Source organism: Arvicanthis niloticus, chromosome 19, assembly GCF_011762505.2.
Source record: "Arvicanthis niloticus isolate mArvNil1 chromosome 19, mArvNil1.pat.X, whole genome shotgun sequence".
Taxonomy (NCBI): domain Eukaryota; kingdom Metazoa; phylum Chordata; class Mammalia; order Rodentia; family Muridae; genus Arvicanthis; species Arvicanthis niloticus.
In genome coordinates this window covers 21,858,408-21,879,560 of record NC_047676.1, presented here as the reverse complement: position 1 = coordinate 21,879,560, position 21,153 = coordinate 21,858,408, and the positions used below count along the sequence as shown (strand labels likewise).

Here is a 21,153-nt window from a genome sequence, read left to right as displayed (position 1 = left end):
CACTTTTGGTTTGGTTTGGCAGTTGTCTTCGCCTTGGTAGGAGGAAGGGGCCACCAACATATGTGCTAAGGAGGGTCGCTGCTGCCACAACCTGGGAGATGTCCTAGGTGAGGGGGCACCCCAGGGACACCTGGTTGGTGCCTGTCTGGAGGCTGGGGAAGAGAAGTTGGTCCTTTTAGAGGAAAGGGCACAAGAGACCTCCCGGCCGTCTGTCTTTCTGAACTAGTGTTGGCTTTCACGTTTGAGATGGATTCTTGTTAGTCTTTGTGTGTGCTTCTTTTGTCTGTGTTTCATGTTATTTGTTGCAATGGGGCAGACTCAGTCTGTGGTAACTCCCTTAAGCCTAACATTAAATCATTGGGCAGAAGTGAATGACAGAGCTCATGAGCTATCAGTTAACATCAAGAAGGGACCACGGCAGACTTTCTGTACCTCAAAATGGCCTACCTTCGATGTGGGATGGCCACTTGAGGAAACTTTTGATCTGTCTACTATCTTTGCCATTAAGGCTATTATTTTCCAGGAAGGACCGAGGTCGCATCCCGATCAACAGCCATACATCATGGTTTGGCAGGACCTGGTCAAAAACCCCCCCTCTTTGGGTGAAATCATGGATAAAAGAGAAGCCAGGCTCCCGAGCCCTGGCTCTCAGTACAGGGCCCAAACCGAAACCAAAAACGGCCCTAGAAACCAAACCTTTGGCTCCACCTAAGGTCTATCCCGAGATTGAGGAGCCACCTGAGTGGCCAAACCCGCTGCCACCCCTGTACCACCGACCACCTTCACCACAGGCTCCCCTAGTACTGGCTCTGAGCCCGGAACCTCAGGGAGCAGGAGAAGGAGGACCAGCGGCCGGCACTCGGAGTTGGAGAGGTCTAAACCCTGAAGTACCGGATTCCACTGTTTCTTTGCCTCTCCGAGCTATGGGCCCAGCCCCCACTGAGCCGAATAGAGTGCAGTTCCTACAATATTGGCCTTTTTCTTCCTCTGATCTATATAACTGGAAAATTAACCATCCTCCTTTTTCAGAAAAGCCTGCATCCCTGACTGGGCTGGTGGAGTCTGTGATGTACTCACACCAGCCCACCTGGGATGATTGCCAACAGCTCCTCCAAACCCTCTTCACGACAGAGAAGAGAGAGAATTTACCTAGAGGCCCGGAAAAATATTCGGAATGCCTCGGGTCAACTCTTGCAGACTCCAGCAGAGACTGATGAAGCCTTTCCCCTCAACCGACCCCAATGGGACCATAACTTGGCCACAGGTAGGAAGCAACTGTCCATCTACCACTGGGCTCTTGTGGCGGGCCTCCAGGGGGCAGCGAGATGCCCCACCAATTAGGCCAAGGTAAGAGAGGTTATGCAGGGACCCATGGAAGCCCCTTCAGTCTTCTTAGAGTGCCTCATGGAGGCATATCGTAGATACACTCCCTTCGACCCCGCCTCGGAGGGACAGAAGGCTTCCGTTATTATGTCCTTCATTGGACAATCTGCTCCAGATATTAGGAGGAAGTTACAACACATTGAAGGATTACAGGATTATACAATTAGGGATGTGATTAAAGAGGCAGAGAAAGTATACCATAAGAGGGAGAGTGAAGAAGAAAAGGCAGAGAGAGAGAAGAAAGAAAGGAGTAAGGAAGAAGATAAAAGACAGAGAAGGCAGGAAAAGAATTTGACTAGGATTCTGGCCGCAGTTGTAGATGAGGGCAGGCTCCAGGGAACTAGAGGAACTAGACAGGTAGGGAACCTGGGCGAATACCAGAGGCAGGAGCCAAGGAGACCCAGAAGAGCTAGCCACAGTCTAGACAAAGACCAGTGTGCCTATTGCAAGAAAAAAGGTCATTGGGCCAGAGAGTGTCCTAAGAAGAAGGGACCCAAGGTTCTGGCCCTTGGTGAAAATGAAGATTAGGGGGGATCGAGACTTGGTCCCCCTCCCCGAGCCTAGGGTAACCCTGAGAGTGGAGGGGATCCCCCTGGATTTTCTTGTTGACACGGGAGCTGAGTATTCAGTGCTCAAGAAACCCCTGGGGAAGCTGAAAAATAAACAAACCATAGTCATTGGAGCGACTGGGCAAAACTCGTATCCCTGGACCACCTCGAGAACTGTGGACCTGGGAAGGGGACAGGTGTCTCACTCCTTCCTGGTAATACCCGAATGCCCTACCCCATTGTTAGGCAGAGACCTTTTAACCAAGTTAAAGGCACAGATAAGTTTCACCTCCCAGGGGCCGGCTGTGCAATGGGGCTCAACCACATCCCCGGTGTTAACCCTCTCCCTAAAAACAGAAGATGAATATAGACTATTTCAATCTGATGATCAGAAGCATCCTTCATCAGAATTAGAGATGGGACCTTGGTCCCGGTTCACTGAAGCATGGGCAGAGACTGGGGGGATGGGTATGGCCAAGAATGTACCCCCGATAGTCATCGAGCTCAAGGCTGGAGCTACTCCCATCAGCGTTAAACAGTATCCCATGAGCAAAGAAGCCAGGATGGGAATATGTCCCCATATTGAGAGACTATTACAACAAGGGATTCTAGTCCCCTGCAAGTCTCCATGGAATACACCCCTGTTGCCGGTAAAGAAACCAGGCACTGGTGACTACCGACCCATTCAGGATCTCTGAGACGTTAACAAATGGGTACTAGATATTCACCCCACAGTGCCGAACCCCTATAACTTGCTCAGTTCTCTGCCCCCGGACAGGACTTGGTACTCAGTTTTAGACCTCAAAGATGCGTTCTTCTCCCTGAGACTTCATCCCCAGAGTCAACCTATGTTCGCCTTCGAGTGGAGAGACCCAGAGAATGGCAGAGCAGGACAATTGACCTGGACAAGGCTGCCCCAAGGATACAAAAACTCTCCCACCCTGTTTGATGAAGCACTCCACCGGGACCTAGCCCCTTTCAGGGCTAACAATCCTCAGGTGACTCTTTTAATTTAAGTAGATGACCTTCTGATTGCTGCTGAGAACGCTCGAGACTGTGAGAGAGGTACAGAACACCTCCTGACTGAGCTGGGTAAGTTGGGGTATCGTGCATCTATGAAAAAGGCCCAGCTGTGCAGGATCGAGGTGACCTACCTGGGCTACACGTTGAAAGATGGACAGTGCTGGCTGACTGAAGCCAGAAAGCAAACCGTTATGCAGATCCCGACCCCAATCACCCCACGTCAAGTAAGAGAATTTCTTGGGACAGCTGGGTTCTGCAGACTGTGGATCCCAGGTTTTGCCACCCTGGCAGCACCATTATACTCCTTGACTAAAGAACAAGGGGAGTTTGTCTGGACAGAGAAACATCAAGAAGCCTTTGATGCTTTGAAAAAGGCTCTGCTGGAAGCCCCAGCCTTGGCCTTACCAGACTTGACCAAGCCTTTCACCCTCTATATAGATGAGAGGAAGGGGGTCGCTAGGGGAGTCTTGACTCAGACTCTGGGACCATGGAAGCGCCCAGTGGCGTATCTCTCGAAGAAGCTAGACCCGGTAGCCAGTGGTTGGCCTGCCTGTCTAAGGGCCATAGCAGCTACTGCTCTAGTAGTGAGAGATGCTGATAAACTAACATTGGGCCAAAAACTGTCAATAGTGACCCCCCACGATTTGGAGAGCATAGTCAGACAACCTCCCTATCACTGGATGACAAATGCCAGAATGGCACACTACCAGAGTCTCCTCTTGACTGAGTGTATCACCTTCGCCCCACTGGCCATCCTAAACCCTGCCACCCTGCTACCTGAGGTTGACAGCTCTGTGATCCACCAGTGTGAAGAAATACTGGCTGAAGAAACATCCAGCAGACCGGACTTGACTGATAAGCCCTGGCCAGAGGTGAAGACATGGTTCACTGATGGGAGCAGCTTCGTGGTTGAGGGTAAGCGAAAATCGGGGGCAGCAGTGGTAGATGGGTAAAAGACAGTGTGGGCCTCAGCTCTGCCAGAAGGAACCTCAGCGGAGAAAGCAGAACTAGTGGCTCTAACACAAGCCCTAAAACTGGCAGAGGGACAACAAGTAAACATCTATACTGACAGTAGATATGCGTTTGCTACTGCTCATGTACACGGTGCTATCTACCTACAGAAACCTTTTAGAGGCAATCCACCTTCCAAAAAAGGTGGCTATAATCCATTGTCCTGGCCATCAGAATGGAACTGACTTTGTTGCTAAAGGAAATCAGATGGCTGACATTGAAGCAAAGAAGGCTGCTCAGGGACCCATGATTTTAGCCGTCAAACTCAGGCTCAAGGTCCCTGACCCTATTAAACTGCCATGGGCTAAGCCAGTGCCCCTATCAGAGGAAGAAAGCCTACATTATCTAACTGGGCTTCATCAGTGGACCCACCTGGGATCCAAAAAGATGATAGAGATAGTGGCCCGGTCTCCGTATAAGATTCCAAAGCTGAAGAAACTAGCTCACAAGCTAGTATGAGAGTGTAAAGCATGCGCTTTCACAAACGCCAGTCACCACAAAGAGGTAAAAGGAACCAGGCTGCGAGGAGACCAACCTGGTTCATATTGGGAGGTTGATTTCACTGAAGTAAGACCAGCCAGATACAGTAACAAATATCTCCTAGTGTTTATAGACACTTTCTCAGGATGGGTTGAGGCATTTCCCACCAAAAAGGAAACTGCTACTGTGGTGGCCAAGAAGATACTGGAAGAGATTCTACCCAGGTTTGGAGTACTGACTGTAATTGGGTCAGACAATGGGCCTGCCTTCGTCACCCAGGTAAGTCAGGGATTGGCCAGACAATTGGGGTTTGATTGGAAATTACATTGTTCTTACCGACCCCAGAGTTCAGGACAGGTAGAGAGGATGAATAGAACCATTAAGGAGGCCCTGACTAAATTGTCCATTGAGACCGGTGGAAGTGATTGGATAGCCTTGCTCCCTCTTGCCCTATTCTGGGTTCAAAATACGCCCAGAGTCCTGGGACTTACTCCTTTTGAGATTCTTTATGGATCCCCACCTCCAATCTATGAGACCCTTGAAAGTGTAGCATGCTCTGATGATGTCTATATTCCTCCCCTACCTGTTCTAGCCCGACTAAAGGCCTTTGAAATTGTAAAGAAGGAGATCTGGGGAGCTTTGAAGAACTCTTATGCTCCAAAAGAAGATCCAGTGCTGCACCAGTTTGAGGTTGGAGATGTCGTACTGGTGAGGAGACATCGGATGGGCAACCTTGAGCCACGGTGAAAAGGCCCGTACCTGGTCCTGTTGACCACCCCTACAGCAGTGAAAGTGGACGGCATAGCCTCATGGATCCACGCTTCCCACATGAAAAGAGCACCTCCAGACTCTCAGCAAGATGAATGGGCCTTGGAGAAGACTGATAACCCTCTTAAGCTGCGCCTGTGTCGTAAATGCTGCTCTGAGTAAGAACCCCAATCCCTATACCCCTCAACAACTCATCTGGCAAATTGAGGACCCAATTACTGGCACCTTTATAAACAGTACTCAACAGGTCGCCCCTCTGGGAACATGGTGGCCTGCCCTATACTTCTGTCTCCGTCAGATCAACCCTGCGACTAGGAGTTTCCCCCCAAACTTAGTGCGCAGTTATGGGTTTTACAGTTGTCCTGAATCTGATAAGGATACACATTGTGGGGGACCCCAAGTCTTCTGTTGGAAGTGGAGCTGCGTCACCTCAAATGATGGAGATTGGAAGTAGGCTACATCGTCTGCTGGGGATAGACTGACTTTTTCTTTTGCTAACTCAGGACCAGGCCCACATGCGATAATGGGACTGTATAAAGACAAGCCATGCTACCCATCCGATTTAGACTACATAAAGATGCAATTCACTGAGAAGGGAAAAGCGACAGACTTTTCTAGATGGTACAATGGTGTGACCTGGGGCATAGTCTTTTATAAATCTGGAGGTGGGGTGGGATCTCACCTTCTTGTCCGTCTAAAAATAGAGAGCCCTCCAGCCCAATCTATAGGCCCCAATAGTGTGTTATCTGAACAGAAACCACCCCTACCAGCTGCCCCAGTAGCACCTTCTAGACCCATGGAAGGTAACATCCTCAATTCTGTTCTTACTCCAGCCATATCCATTCTAAGCACTGGACAGAGACTGTTAAATTTAATTCAAGGGGCCTTTACTGTATTAAATGGATCTCAACCTAACATGACTAAATCCTGTTGGCTCTGCCTCTCCTCAGGACCCCCTTATTATGAAGGTATTGCAATGACAGGGACTTTTAACACCACCACCAGCCACAGCGCTTGTATATGGAACAGTAAAAGTAGATTAACCCTTACTGAAGTTTCAGGACAAGGGGTCTGCATAGGAAACCCACCAGAAGCTTATAAACATCTATGCAACCAGACTCTTAAGAGCCCGAAGACCTCTGTTAACAGATTCTTAGTACCTGAAATTGATAAATGGTGGGCTTGCAGCTCTGGGCTAACACCATGTGTTTCCACTGCTATCTTTGATGAGAACAAAGACTATTGTGTATTTGTTCAGTAAATCCCCCGGGTTTACTATCATCCCGCAGGTACTCTTGAACATGAGTTTGAGATACACCCTAGAAGCTTCAGCAGGGAACCTGTTTCCTTGACTCTAGCCATTATATTGGGCCTGGGAGTGGCTACAGGTGTGGGGACAGGTGCTGCTGCATTGATACAGACTCCTCATTATTTTCATCAGTTGAGAACTGCCATTGATGTAGATTTGAGAGCCCTGGAACAGTCAGTAACAAAGTTGGAAGAGTCATTGGCTTCCCTCTCAGAAGTTGTTCTACAAAATAGAAGAGAACTAGACTTGCTGTTTCTTAGGGAAGGGGGTTTGTGCAAAGGTCTAAGAGAAGAATGTTGCTTCTGTGTAGACCATTCAGGAGTGATAAAGGACTCTATGAGTAAACTCAGAGAAAGGTTAGACCAGAGACAAGAAGGTAGAGAGGTGCAGCAAGGTTGGTTCGAAAGTTGGTTCAATAAGTCCCCTTGGTTGACAACCCTATTATCCTCCCTTGCTGGACCTCTTGTGATTTTACTCTTGCTTTTAACCATAGGCCCCTACATTTTAAATAGATTAGTAACTTTTGTTAGAGAAAGGATAAATGCTGTTCAGCTTTTTGTGTTGTGTCACCAATATAGGACTTTGGGTCAAGAAAATGATAATTATGATGACATTGGAGTTTAAACTTTTCTAAAGATCCTAATCGGAAAAAGTGGGGTGAGAATAGACTTATTAATAATTGAGTTTTTATGATTAAAAACATAGCCAAATCGGAAGAAGTGGGGATGTAGAGTGAAAAATTATAAAGGCCATTTTATGAAATATGTGTAGATTTCTCGCCTTAGAAAAACTTACTTTCTCGAGAGTACCTGAGCAGGAAAATTGCAGACATTCCTCAAGCCTCTCCCACAGGTAGGAGAGGCTCAAGGCAGGAAGACATTCCTGATTACAGATAAAGATGCTACCACCTAGGTGGGGCTATAGCCCTATAGCTGGAAAAAGTAAAGATAGTAATCTGAAATGGCAGGATAGGGCACAATGGCATGGTAAAAAACACATTTTTGAGAAGAATGCAGGGCGATTTCCACATGACACTAATTATTTAGGGTGAGTACCTCTGAATTGTTCCACTGTTTTCATGTTTTGTATCCTTGACAACCCCTCACCCCCTTCCCACTCCCCTGGTTTGTGGTTTTTCCCTTTAAACCCTCCAAGGACTGGCTGTGGGGGTGGGACCTTGACTCCAGTGCAAATACCTGGTCAGACCGCTGGCTGCCAGCTCTTTCCCTAATAAACCTCTGCTGATTGCATCCAGGTATGGTTTCTTGTGATCTTTGGGTGGCCGCAATGTCCTGAGGCTTGAGGAAGGGTCTCCAGAGTTTGGAGCTCTTCAGTACCTTGAAAATACAATAAAATATATATTTTAGGCTATTATTATTCAATATGTGTATATTGTTGCAATTCATTCTTCTACTTAACTATATATATTTTCTGAATACCTGAATTAGGTTGGTTAGGATGGAAGGTCACTCTGATAGTACAATGAATATGTTAAATGTTCACAAAAAAACTCCTAATCAGTTGATGAACAAGTCTATTGAGGAATCTGTGTCCTTGCATCACAATCAATTTATCCTAGGTCTTCAAAAAGTACATATGATGAATACCTAGGAGGAGCTAAGGTAGAAAGAGTAAGAAGAGGAAGAGGAGAAGGAAGAGGAGGACCTAGGAGAGAGAGAGGAGAACAAGAGAGAGGGGAACGTAGAAGCTGATGTTTAGGTGTCTCCCACAGTCAAAAGTAGTTGGTATATCTAGGTTTGGTATTGGGTTACACTTCTGATTGTATGGGCATCTTGTTATTGAGCATTATCAAACTTATAAAGCCACTGATTAATGTTTAAGCATTAGAGTCTCATTTTTGTGCCAAGCCCATGTAGATGGTGGGATGGTGTGGGCTCTGCCCAGCCTTGTACAAACAGCATAAAAGATTGGCAGAGCCATCTCCCATGCTGGCATCTGATGGATGGCAGGGCTGGTGTTTCTGGCTGGCCGTTTATAGCTGCAGCATGCACATGACCTCTGGCCATGGAACATGGAGGCTTAGCTAGACAGAGCCACCACAGCTTAGCCGGCTTTACCAGAGGCCATTTAAAATAATTACTTCAACAAGGAAGAACTTTAAAAAAATAATTTTGCTATTTTAATTAATTAATGTGTATGTTTATGTGTCTGTGTAATGTATGTCACATGTGTTGCTGAAAATTAAGAAGACAGGCTTCCAGCAGCTCTAATGGATTTACACATGGCCATGAGCCACATGATATGGATGATGAGAACCAATTTTAGGTCTTCTGGAAGATCAGTGCTGGCTATTTGTATATGTTACTTTTATTCTCCTGAATTATAATCTCTGACAATTATGCTGAATAAGCTCACACTTTCTAGTTCCTTCAGAACTCAAGTCTGCCTGGTTCAAATCAGCTGTTAAAGCTCAAATGCCTTTACAAGCTGATTAACTCTGGCTTCTCTTCAATTCACACTGGACTGCTCTGTTTGGCCTCACACTAACTCTGGCAATTTGTTCCAATTTCCTGGCTCCTTCTTATTCTCTGGCTTCAACTGCCTCTGCTGACCTGCACTGAACTGCATGAATTCAAGAACTACTCCCCTGCACTACACTCACTACACTGACTCCAACTGACCGACTCTCTCTCCCCATGCTGCTCTTAAATAGCCTTTTCTCCTGAGAATAGGGCATATCTCACCTTTGGATCATTCTGTCAAATCTTTTTCTGATTCTTCACTTTCTCTGCCCCTCAATCAGATGTCATTGTTTGGGATTAAAGTTGTGTACTAAAGGGTTCTAGCTAGAGAGATTAAAAGTGTGTACTAAAGGTGTATCTGCATTTCAGTTGGATCACACAGACTGAAAGGTCTTTGGATGTGATCAGAGCAGCCATGTTGCTGAATTACAACTCCTTTACAGCTATTAACCAGTGACTCATCTTTGCAGCTCTATAAAAGATATGTTTAAGAAAGTAAGTAATGTGGAAAAGTAAAGTAAAACCAAGAGAATGTATTTACTATTATTTAAAAAAATACTTGTTTAAATAGGCAGAGAGATTGAAAAATATAATATGTATACAGTTTGAATTTTGCTACACTTAATATATTATCTTCATTAGATTGGTTTATAACATGAGAGATATGTAGATATTTATTTAAACCAAAACAATGTCAACACTAAGAAATAAAGAATGACTTTTATATAGGTGCTCAGATGCTTTTCAAAACTGTAGTTATTTTAAATGGATATTTATAAAAGAAAAGTGCATTTTAAATCATTAAATATACATTAAAATTATGTGATTTTTAAAAAGAAACTCTGCCAAATGTGAATATTTTCTAATAGTAAAAATATTTTTCTATGGATTAGCCTATGCAATAATTAATTTTAAAATTTAAGTTTTATTTTTAGATTTAGCATATATATATATATATACACACACACCCATAGATATATAACTGTATGTACATATGTTTATTTGTATGTTTGCACATAGAAAAGTGATATGTAGAAATAATTATGAATATGTCTATCTCCTTGAAAGAAAATTAATATTAATTTTAAAAAACTAATAAAACTATAATATATTCATTTTCTTACATTCTTATATCTATGTATATCTGGTGAATTTATAAGCCAGATTTTAAGTTTGTATCATGAGTCTAAATAATTGCTGTATTGATTTCTATATACAGCTGATACTTGATATGATTTCACAAAGACATATTTTAGTCATCTGAAATTCTTCAGCAGTATTTTCCCCGCACATACATCAATAGTGTACTGGAGCATTGAATTCATTCCAAATGAACTAATCATAAAATGATACCATAATGAAGCTCATGTCACAAAATGTCATCAGCATGCTTATGTTAATGCAAACCCAGACAGTTGTAATCATTAAAGTGGCAAATTTGGAAATGCAATTGAACTTAAATCTGAGTAACCTCACTTGCTTCCATAGTTCAATTATAATGACAAGAATGTGACTCAGTTGATACATCAAAATAATAAAGTCAACTAAAACTAAAAAATAATATCAAATATTAGAAGCTATATAAAAAAGTGTGACAGCACCTCAGTAACACATATAACATATAGGCAGTCCTATGGGTTTGATATCCAGAACTAGAAAAAGAAACATAACAACCCTATGATGTAGAAAGAGTGATGATGATGAGATGCTACATCCCTTTATTTTTAGTACATAATTTTATCATGTTTTTAACAAAAATCAAATTAAATAAGTGATCTTATCCATTTGTTCTCTGTGGCCCCTTGAGACTCATTTTTGCAAACAGCAACAACAAAATAATCCCAGACTGTGAAGAATATTCAGCTAAAATTTATGAATTGCAATTAGTGGATAATTTGAGCAAAATATAAAAGGATATCAAATGCTATCAAAATATTGATTATATTTAAAATATTTTCATGAATCTCAAAAATAATTTCAGGAAGTGTTTATATACAAGTCATAAGCTCTCTCTTTTTTTCTTATCCTCTCTTTTCCTCCCTCCCTTTCTCCATCTTCTTTCTTTCTTTCTTTTTAAATTTTCTCTAAAATTCGACATTTGTAAATATATTTCATTTATCTCTTCTTCTCTCACACAATATATCCCACCTGCAGCCTCTTCCTCTTTATCCTCCTGCTTTCACCCCAACTATTGTCTCCTGCTGATGTACTGCTTCTCTGTTTGCCTACAGATAAGGGTAGGCCTCCCAGATATATCAACTAAACTTGCCATAACAAGATGAAATAAGACTAGGCAAATGTCCTCTTATGAAGGCTAGACTATTTCCAGCTTTGGTGAGGTAGAACCAGAAAAATCACCATGGCTCCCTGACCTGGTGTCCTAGACTTTTTTGCAAGTTTGTTTCAATTCATGAGTATGAATATATAAACTTATACACACAAATACTTACAAATGTGTATATAACATTTAAAAAGAAGGATATAACTTTGAAAGGTAGAAGAAGGAGTATATAGGAGAGTTTGGAAGAAGGAAAGGCAACAGGGAAATTATAAAATTGTAATAGGAGAGAAGAAAAGAAGTAAAAAATATGTGACTAGCTTCTATAGAAAAAGTTTTAAGATTGCCTTCTGGTCTTCACATTGATCTACACAGAAGTGCATGTGTGTTCAAAAATATATAAGCATATACATAGGAACAAATAAAATCAAACAAAACTATTAAACATAATATCCTGACAAAGTAGTGTTATTGAAGGTAACAATGAAGTAATTGAAAGAATCCAAAATGGTGTGATGGCACTTTTCACATGACCATGACCATAGAAGATTAAGAGAAATAAATTTTTAAATAGGATTCAGAAATGCTCTACTAAGTTTAAGAAACATTCACAGATTTTATTCTATAGCATATATTAGTAAGTTGATGGTGAATTATGAATGGAACAAGTAATAGCTACATATGTGGTTGAGTATTTCAGCACACAGGCAAACAAGAGTTCTTTTCACATTATGAGTTAAGCTTATGACCCTTTTTATTCTATACCATTTCTGTTGAAAATTTCACTGATGGTATTAATATCATCAAAGTTGTACAGTTGTGAGCTATCTGTGTCCTGCATCTTATATCCTGACTTTCATCCTTAATGAGACGTAATAATCATACAAATGAAATGCTCCTACTAAAAATATTAAACAGAAAAAGGTAACTGATAAATTAGGTAAAATAAATAAAATAGAATCATTGCTAGAAAAAAAAATGTGTCCCTTAGAATTGCTTTGACATGTCTTAACCCATAAATTCATGTTTAGTACCTTGAAATAGTAATAATAGTATAAAACAGCCAAATATTTCACCCTTAACCTTCAATTTCACTACTTCAAAATGCACTCATGTGTGAATTTATTCTAAAGCTTAACAGTGTTTTATAAAGTCTGCTTTTTTCCCACTATACTTATGTTCTCTTGTATGATATCTGCTCTAAGTTCATGCACTGCATGTGTTCTTTTTAATACTGCATATACAGCCAAGGCTACTTATGATGGGTTATCTAAGCGAGCCATGTCATTAAGTTTTGTGTCCCATTAAAGTATTACAAATTCAAAGCAACAAAGGAACATTAATGTGAATTTTTGCCTTGAAATGTATTATATGGGGCACTAGGTAAAGGGTATTATGCGGATTGTTTACAAACAATCAAGCTATTAAAGCTAATTATTGGAATTCTATCCTTCTTGTTTGATATGCAATATTTATTTTTAGAGTAATACATCATTCTATGCACAAACTGATTGTACAATCAAATAACAATTTACATATTCTGCTGTCCCATGAAGTTATATTGTCTAGTGACATTATACACACTGTAAAAAAAGAATACTCCCTAATTCACCTAATGTTAAAAAGTATTTACAGACAGTTTCTTTTATGAATATATGTGGTTTATGTCTAGTAAGATGTAGTATTTCACTATCTTTCTATCTTGTGTGTTATTTATTAGAGAAAATATCTTTCTCAGTACTCCTGATTGGCCAAAAATCTGGCTGGTAGAAATTCACTACATAGAGCAGGCTGTGCTCAAATAAGCTGTCACCTTTTTTCTTTTTCTGTGAAATAGAAAAGGAGCAGGACATTGACATAAATATAAACTCATAGAAAAATAAAGCCAAATAGAAAGAACTGAAAGGAAGAGCATGTAGCTTGAGAAAACTTTTGTAAACAAAAGTACTATGACCATGCTTTAGGGGTCTTTCCTTAAGCCAGTCTTTTGAGGATACAGTGAAGGGAAATCTAATGTCTACATATGAATTAATGAAAGATAGTTATATCATTCTTTTTAAAAAGTCAACCAAATATCATGATTTAATATTTGAAAGGGTGCAAATTTCCTTAATTAGTCTAACCCAATACTAAAGGCACTATCCACATCAACTTTAACAAAAAAAGAAATTCTTATATACAAAATCATAAAACTTTTGTGTTTTTCTGTTGCCTATATTGTGGGATATATTCTTCTAGCTGGACTGACTTGTCTGGCTTCAGTGGGAGAGGATGTGCACAGCCTTGTAGAGACTTGATGTGACATGTTAGAAGGATACCCAGAGGGACCCTCACCCACTCAGATGAGAAGAGGGGCTTGGGGGCAAAGGACTGTGGGAGGATATGACTGGGAAGGAGCAGTGAGCACAATGTAAAGTGAATAAGTAAATAATAGTGATAATAATAATAATAATAATAATAATAATAATAATAATAACAATAAAAGAAACAACTGAAAGACATACTTGCAAAAAGCCAGGATAAATTGTGTTAGAAAATATTGGATTGGTATAAAATGTTCCCTTTTCTAGTTGGCAGGTATATCATGACTTGAAGGAAGTATTCTGTAAGTAAAGTTGCATTTTCCTTGAAAAAAATTTTAAAAACTTCTGTGTAAAACAACCAACATTTTAGGAAAAAACTACTGTGCAATTTATAATAAAAATTGTATTTAAGATTTTTAATAATTACACCAAACCAGTACAAAAATCTTAACAAGTTGGGAAAATATAAAAAGACTCTCTTAGAGAGGGAATGAAAATGATGTGATGTTTTTCTCTAAGCCTAACCACCTGCATACAATCCCTGAGACCCAAAACAGGGAAAGAAGAGAATTCACTCTGGCAAGTTGTCTATTTGTTATCATTGACAGTGTAAGGTATTTGTTCCGCTTCATGGTCAGGACCCTAAATCCAACCCAAAGCTGGTTGTATAAACATAAATAATTTATGTCACGATTGTATCAGTGAGTATATCTTTGAGGCAGGTCGATTTAAAAGCTCAAAATGTTCATAGATGGTGAGATTTATGGTGTGTCTCCTTTGGTGACATATAACATCATCCATTGCTATGAATGCTAATCACCAGAAGTGAAACTTTTAGCTGCATTTCCAAAATACAAGGGTACCAAGTTTTATGAAACATACATTACTGTATCTAAAGTCAATCTTGATTCTAAAAAGGTGATAGTGAGTTACTTCACTATTGCAATCTCACCTATAGAAGAGGACATATAGAATAAAATAACAGAGAAACATCAAAGGTAAAACATCATAAAACAGCAAATGGGCCCAACACCCATTTACAGAACATTCTGTCCTAAAAAGCAAGGTGTACACTTTATTTGAAATAGTCCATGGAACTTTCTACAAAGTTTTGACCAGATCTAAATATAAAATATAAATATAATTTTTTTTTATAATCAAGCACATAATGCTAAAATATTCTAAAAAATACAACAATCTGGGTTACGGAATATAGAATATGGAAGAGTAGTAGGTCTAAGAGAATGAGAGAGAAAGAAGAGAGAGAGGAAAAGAGAGAGACATTGAGAGAGAGAGAGAGAGACAGACAGACAGAGAGACAGACAGAGACACACAGAGAGAGACACAGAGAGACACAGGGAGACAAAGAGACCTGGAATTACCTACCAGAGGTATTAATTTAGGATTACTCAAAAGATCTGTTAACAAGTTCTAGTCTTTGAGTTGTAAGGAAACTCAGCCAATAATTCAGACACTGTATGTAGAAAAAATTTAAAGAATTAAATAATATTAGGATTATTCGAAGCCAAGCACACTATGATGAAAGTTAGCACAGTTATGTGAACATATTTAAAATAATAGTAACTAGGAACTGAGTTGATCAAAATACACCTCTGATAATCATGCCTTTCTCAAAAATTTGTTTCAATGGTGTCAACAAACTGATAGAACATTGAAAAAAAAAAGGCTGTATTTCTGTCGTTATGGTAACTATTAATAGTGTCATCATTGTTGGTTTTATAGAAAGTGTTACCTTTAATAGAAATTAAAAACATTGTGTTCTTACATTAATTACAAAAAATTGATAATGCCTAGAAAGTAAATTACATTATGTGTGATCAGGAGTGACAGATTCTTCATAGGAGCATTTCAGTTCAAATGATTGAAATAGAAAATAAGCATACTTAGAAAAATGTAGACTTAGATTAGAGAAGGTGCATGGGTTGCTTAATAACATCAAAATAGAGGCACAAAAATTAATAATCACTGAGAGTGCAACAGTACCTCACACCACATTTAATCATGAGAAGCAGGTGAAATGGACAGCATAGGGGAAATAAGAACTCTCATTATTCTGCTAATGCCTTTTGATTCAATTATGCCATAGGAAAAAAGTTTTTTGCTTTTGTTCTGTGCTATCTTCTCTGGAAGCTGAGGTATTTAAAATCTTTGTGTTACTCATATTCACTCTAAGTATGCCTTTGCACAGTGGACACCAAAAAAAAAAAAAAAAAAAAAAAAAAAAAAAAAAAAAAAAAAGACAGAAGAGACATTCTGAGATATAGGGATAGCAGGGGAATGGAAATGATCAAATAAAAAATAGATCACATAGCATGAAAATTATTTGAGATAATCCATATTTTTTAAGCAGAAAAAATTTAGAAAATCAAAAAATAAATGACAAGAAATCATCAGTGGACCAAGGCAGAATGTCAAGTGAAACTGAAAGTCAAAAAAGGTGACCTGAAAGAATCTCTGGGCAATGACATGGGAAAGAGAAAAAAATAGATACAGAGCCAAAGTTCATATGCTGGGGAAATTGTGGATGATCTTCTAAAAAGACACATGGTGCTTTCGTATTGGGCTCAAGCCATAGCACTCATGCCAATGACTTAAAACATTTTCCGACTTGCATTCTTTTTCTAAAAAAAAAAAAAAAAAAAAAAATGTCCTTAGCTGAGACAAATGTTACAGTAACAGAAAAGTACTATCAAATATTTTTAGACAAGTAGAAACTATACAGGGGCATAGAAAAAAGAGAAATTAACAATAAAATATTTCCATTAGTCTGTGAATCAATCCCAGTATTTTATGAACTCACCAGATCCCCAAAGAAATGAAAATCTCTCACTTCTGTTAAAGTAGTCCCTAGGGGGAGCCTTCTTGCTTGGGTCCAGTTAATGGCCTGTCAGTTCACCACGACAATAGCAATAAATCAGTTAATGTTTGTATAGGAAAGTACTGCCAATTCCCTTTGGCTTGAAAATATTTATTGAAATAGATTATTATAATATCATTATGACTGAAAGCATCTCTGACTTTCACATATTACATTTTTATTTTTGTATTATATTTTGTCAAGGTCTATTTTCATTACTGAGTTGGTAGATCTCTTAAGACAATAGGTAGATACATTTCTTTCTTATTTTTTCTTTCCTTTAGTCAGAAACTTTATTTCCTTGTGAAAATTTTTATTCACAGTCTAAAAGTATCGAGATATTACAAATGTGTTTACTGAAGAAAAACTGAATTTACAAGAAGAAAGCAAACAAATAAATAAATGATGTCTGCTGACTGACTAGACAAAAATCCATTAAAATGTGAGATTTAATACATACATGCTAGTACATATAACACTTTCAGAAATTACTATAGTAAATTCAGACTAAAGAATTCAAAGTGTTTCTGAAGGCTTGGTTGCTGCACGCCCTTAATGATGAAACCAATTAGCAAATATTGTAAGAACCGTCTGTACACATGAAACATAGTTCTAATTATCCTCCTCTTTTAATCAATTAAAAAGTGTACAGTGTATTTATATATATAGCCTACAGATAAGCATATATATCTGAGTGTGTGAGTTGGGGTATAGTATGTGTATTTGTATTTGTGTGTGTATGTGTTATGTGCACACATATAAAATGTATATATGTTAGAATTCTTTGGAAGAATGGTCATAAAAAGTTACTAGATTGTCAAGCCTCCAATGAATGATCCCCCAAATCCCTATTCATTTATGATGTGCGCATCATAAATGTCAGCATTCCTAAGGAAGATGGGAGGCAGAGATGGGAAACGACATGAGAGCACTTGGGCCAGCCAGCCTGGAGGATACTCTGTAAGAGCAGAAACAAGAGAGATACTGACTCAACAAGGTAGAGGGAGATATTCTTCTCTCAAAAGTTTTCCTTTGACCTCCACATGCTGTCTATATGTTTTGTTTGTGTGTGTGGAGGAGAGGTCCTCATACATGTACAGACACATATTAATTCATAAGCATGTGTAAGCCAAAGAATTACTTTGGAAGTATTTCTTGATTGATACCCATTTTATTTATGAAGTCTCTCAGTTTAACATGTAAATATGAACTAGTCTTTATCACCAGGTTGTTCTGATCCCATTTTAGTCTTCATATTGTACGGTTTACAGCTCTGCCACATATACTAAGCATATAATTCATTACTGGGGACCTGTGTAATTGTTCTTAGACTTGTATAGTAAGAATTTATTTAACTGAGACATCTCCTCTACCCCTTAATGTCTCTTATGAGGACTTTACTTTCACTGATTTACAGGTTTTCTCTTAAGTTATACTAAACTATTCAGAGTCCTAAATCCAAGCTGTATCGCATAGCTTACCCTTGTGACTTTGTTTAAGAGAATTCTCTTTTGAGGCTCTGTTTCCAAATGTAGTTATATTGTAACTAGGGAGTTTCTATTCCAAAATGTTAGGGGAAACATGAAACCTGAAATCAGTTTTCTTATTGTTAGTGATTAAGAACCTTGACAAAATGACTGACATCTCATTGGCTAAATTCCAATTGCAAGGCTAAATACACACACACACACACACACACACACACACACACACACACACACACACATATATATATATATATATATATATATATATATATATATATATAGTGTAACAATGATGTTTACTTTACAATTTTAAGTTCAAAAGCATTGGAACATCTGATGTGAACATTATCAGTTTTGAAGAGCATTGTCTTTAAATGGCTTGACCTATGGTTAACTTGTAGGACAGCCATCACACATCTACAGGGCCTTTGTGTCAATCGCTTCCCATTGACTTTGGATTACTCCACATTAATTTTCCCCACAGCATGGTTGTTACCACTGACATATGAAAAGTCCTATAAACTTATGTTAAAAGACAAGTTTGTATTTACTTACACATCTAATAGTTCTCAAATCCTGAGCAAGTGGCCCTAGTAAGAGGAAGTAGATCACTATAGTGTGCTGAAGAGTTGTGTTTTATTCAAGCTTAAAAAACTCCCTTAAATATAATTTTCTTTTTGATTATGATTCTTCTTTTGTACTACAAAACTATCTTAATGATATGATTAAATATTATAATGCTTATTTTGGATGCCACCACCAAGTCTTTTGGAATTCATATAGCTGTAGCTTTAAACATACACTATGTGTTTGGTTTGACTTTTTAACAAGGGCATAAGCCTTAGAAGTAAATCTTTCTTGAGGACCTTGGACTTGTCTTCACCAGCACTGGATGATTTACTTTGAAAAGATGAACATTTAACACCTTCCAAGGGTCTCTAGTGTAAAATAAAACATAGTGTTCTTTGTTGATCTTAGTAGGTACTCCTGCAGAGATTAGTGAAAAATTATTATCTTTCCTGACTTAAACAGCTATTTCTTATGTTAATGATAAAGGAAAAGTAACATATTTCATATGGATTATAAAAAATGTTAACCTTTATCGTATCCTTAAGGAATTATAGTAGCTATAAAATCAGTAAAAGGGATGAGATCATTTCTTTTGTTGAGTGAGACCCTTTCAAGAAGAGACATATTAAGACTTGAAAACTTGACAATGTCAAGGCTTTTCCTTTTGAAAACCAATCGTTAAATTACAGATATCAAATGGTTTCTTTTATAATGCAGTTATAAATTTAATCAAGTAAAGTACATCAAGGATGAGTGATTTCATGTATTCTTTCATAGGAAACAGGAAAACCCATAAAATTTTATTTTAGATAATAACTGCATTTAAATACACCCTAATTAAATACACATGATCAGTGCATGATGCTTGTGAATTTATAAACTACAGTTGATGATGGTGTTATTTTTCTGTTTTGTTTTGTGTACTGGTTCGTTGGTTGGTTGGTTGTTGGTCATTTGGTTGGGTTTGGAGAAAGAAGCTCTCTGCTATGTAGCTCAGGCCATATAGTCCAGGCTGTCCTCAAATAGACATAGAACCTCCTATCTCTGTCTCCTAAGTGATGAAATTAAATAAGGAACACCTGGCCATCTGGTTATGTTGTAAAAATAATTACTTAAGTTAGTTAAATTTAACTAATTAAACTCTGAGCATGTTTGTGTATGAGATAATATGCCTCTGTGTGTGTGCCTGCATGTGCATGTGTGCTTGTGTGTGTGTGTCTTTTTGTCTGTACAGATGTTTAACTCCAGAAGTTTTATATTTTAGGCAAAGAATCCAAAACTGAGCTAGATGTCTATACCCACATAAACTTTTAAAAGTAAACAGGTTATTTGGTATTTTCTAAATTTATACCTCATGTGTCATTGCTGATTATTTCTGAACTCAAATTTTTGTTTGTCTCTTCCTGAATATATAAATCAGGTACTTATTTCAGCTTGTATGAATTTCATATCACTGTGATTTCATTTTAAACAAACCTTTTACAGATTTATCTTGCATTAGATCAAATTACTTTAATATGGTAGTCTAACTTCCAGTATAATTTTCATATGAATGTTTTTTATCATTATTGCCCTGTTGTACAGCTTGAGGTCAGGGATGGTGATTTCTCTAAAAGTTCTTTTATTGTTGAAAATAGTGTTCACTATCCTGTTTTTTTTTTTTTTGTTGTTGTTGTTGTTGTTGTTATTGTTGTTGTTATTCCAAATGAATTTGAGAATTGCATTTTCTATCTCTGAAGAATTCAGTTGTAATTTTGGTGGGGATCGCATAGAATGTGTAGACTGATTTTTGTAAGATGGCAATTTTACTATGTTAATCTTGCCAATCCAGTAGCATTGGAGATCTTTCCATCTTCTGAGATCTTCTACAATTTCTTTCTAATGAGACTTGAAGTTCTTATCACACAGATTTTTCATCTGATTTGTTAGAGTCACACACAATATATTATTTGTGACTATTGTAAAGGCTGTTGTTTCCCTAATTTCTCTCTCAGCCCATTTCTCCTTTGAGTAGAGGAAGGCTATGTATTTGAGTTAATTTTATATTTAGTCACTTTGTTGAAGTTGTTTACCAGCTATAGAGTTTCTCTGGTGGAATTTTGCTGGTTACTTATGTATATTATCATATCATCCACAAATAGTGATATCTTAACTTCTTAATTTCCAATTTGTATCCTTTGAGCTTCTTTTGTAGTCTACTGCTCAGGCTAGAAATTAGAGTACTATATTGAATAAATATGTCAAGAGTGGGCAGCCTTATCTGGTCACTGAGTATAGTGGGATAATTTCAAAGAGGATTGCCTTATCTGGCATCAGTGGGAGGTGAGGTCCTTGGTCCTATGGAGACTTGTTGTCCCAGCACAAGATGTTGCTAGAGGGGTGAGGCAAGAATGGGTGGGTAGGTGGGGCAGCACCTTCATAGTGGCAAATAGGAGAGGGGACAGAATGGGAGGTTTTTGAGGTGGAAACAGAAGGGGAACAAAATTTGAAATGTAAAGAAATAAAATAACCAATAAAACAAAATAAATTAAAGAAATATTGAGAGCAATATTGTCAACAGGTCATAAATAGAAACTTCCAAATCAGTGAGTCAAAATGAATGTTTTCTTTCTAAGTGAATATTTCAGATATT

General features: G+C 38.5%; 1 pseudogene; it reads left to right on the top strand.

Moving 5' to 3' along the window:
* Positions 1–307: 307 nt before the first annotated feature.
* On the top strand, positions 308–4,759 carry LOC143435059 (uncharacterized; annotated as a pseudogene).
* Positions 4,760–21,153: the final 16,394 nt, after the last annotated feature.